General features: G+C 43.7%; 1 protein-coding gene across 1 annotated transcript in view; it reads right to left on the reverse strand.

The window, feature by feature from the left end:
• Window positions 1-2330, reverse strand: part of fam20b (FAM20B glycosaminoglycan xylosylkinase) — a 17849-nt gene that overhangs the window by 6264 nt on the left and 9255 nt on the right.

Below are 2330 nucleotides of genomic sequence, written 5' to 3' on the forward strand. Positions count from 1 at the left end.
GCTCCGCTTTTTGGCCGGAGAGACGGTTCCTCTTCTCATTAAGCACATGAGATGCTGCACTGAAGAGTCTCTCACCACTGACATGCTTTGTCGTTCATGAGGAGACGCCTGATATAACAGCTCCAGCGTGAGTGAAACTTAACCTGTGCTGCGCCAGGATATGATGGGCGGGGCGGGGCATTTTCGGCGAGTTTTTTTTATTCCGGCCCGAAATAAAAATGGCCTTTTCGGCTGAAAATTTTCGGTGGCCGAAATTTCGGTGCACCCCTATGCTCATCTATAAACAAATCTGATATTTTTGCAAAGTTGGTGTGCACCAGTAAAAACTCTTGATGGTCCAGTTAAAACAAATGGAATTTATAACGACTGTCTCATTTTTCTATATTGTAAGAAAGTAAGAAAGAAAGAAAGGTGAAAGGCGGGGTACCCCCTGGACTGGTCGCTGGTCCATGGCAGGGCCAACACGCAGACAAGCAACCACACACACACACATTCACTTCTACGGGCAATTTAGAGTCACTGATCAACTTAAGCCGCAGAGTCTTTGGACTGTGGGAGGAAGCCGGAGTACCTGGAAAGAACCCACACAAGTACGGGGAGAACATGCAAACTCCGCACAGAAAGGTCACGAACCCAGAACCTTCTTGCTGTGAGGCAACGGCACTACCCACCACGCCACCATGCTGCCCCGTCACAAAGTTCTTTCCAAGATATTCAGTCATCAGAAATGACCAAATTACAAACCTGGAAATTATACCAAATAATTATCTTTATTGTTAAATTACTTAAATACAACTTTAAATGACCCATTAATAACTATAAAGTTAGTGGTTGCCAAGGATTAGAAATTGGACCTTAATGGAAATGATGAAACATCTGTCCTGTCGTTTTATAGCCAGTGATTTTCATCTGTCTAGAACACCCTTGGCAGTCCAGGCGTTCATATATAGTCATGGCCAAAAATATTGGCACACCTGCATTTTTGTCAGACAACACACCACTTCTCCCAGAAAATTGCAATAACAAATTCTGTGGTATTCTTATGTTTTTTTTCTTTTGTTTGTACAAAAAGCAGAGGAAAAAGTCAAAACTGATCCACTCCACACAGAACTCCAAACATGGACTGGACAGAATTACTGACACCTTTTCAAAATCATCAGAAATAGTTGAATTACAAGCATGTGATGCTCTTTTAATTTATAGTGAAACTCGCCTGTAGCAACCAACAGGTGCTGGTAATATAGAAGTTACACTTGCAACCAGTTAAATGGCCTTGTGGCTAATCTCCCTGGACATGGACAGAAGAAAGGAGTAGATGACAGACTGCAACAAAGGATTGTTTGAATGCTGGATAAAATAACCTCGATCAACTTCCAAACAAATTCAAGATGACCTGCAGGCACGGGTGCAACAGTGTCAACTCGCACTATCCATTGCCACCTGAATAACAAGGGGCAGGAGACCCAGGGGGCCTCCACCGTTGACACAAAAAAGCCAGACTGGAGTTTTCCAAAACTTACCTGAGGAAGCCAAAGTCCTTCTGGGAGAATGTCCTGTGGACAGACGAGACTAAAATAGAGCTTTTTGGTTGAGCACATCACTCTACTGTTCTCAGAAAACAAAATGAGGCCTGCAAAGAAAAGAACACAACCCTACAGTCAAACACGGTGGAGGGTCACTGATGTTTTGCTGCTTCAGGCACTGGATGTCTTGACTGTGTATGGCATTATGAAATGTGAAGACTACCAATGAATTCCAGGGCGCAACATAGGGCCCAGTGTCAGAAAGCTGGGTCTCAGTCAGAGGTCATGGGTTTTACAGAAGGTCAATGACCCAAAGCAGACTTCAGAAAGCACCAGAAATGGTTTCAGACAATGTGCTGGAGAGTTTTGAAGTGGCCAGGAGTAAGTCCAGATCTAAATCCCATAGAGCACCTGTGGAGGGATCTCAAAACAGCAGCTGGGAGAAGGAACCCTTCAAATCTGAGAGACCTGGAGCAGCTAGCAAAAGAAGAGTGGTCCAACATTCCAGTAGAGAGGTGGAAGAAACTCACTGATGGTTACAGGAAGTGACTGATTTAAGGTATTTTGTCCACAGGGTGTGCTACCAAATTATTAAATTGAGGTTGTCGATAATGCTTTCCACTCCATTTTTGGGATTCTGGGTGGAATGTATCAGAGTTGGCTTTTCTCTGTTTGTTGTTCCAGTGCAAACAAAAGAAACAGGCATGAGAATAAACCATTTGTGATTGCAACAATTTTCTGGAGGAAGTGGTGCTTTATCAGACATGCCGGGGTGTCGATATTTTTGGCAATGACTGTGTGTGTGTG

This window comes from Monopterus albus, unplaced genomic scaffold (genome assembly GCF_001952655.1).
Source record: "Monopterus albus unplaced genomic scaffold, M_albus_1.0 scaffold352.1, whole genome shotgun sequence".
Taxonomy (NCBI): domain Eukaryota; kingdom Metazoa; phylum Chordata; class Actinopteri; order Synbranchiformes; family Synbranchidae; genus Monopterus; species Monopterus albus.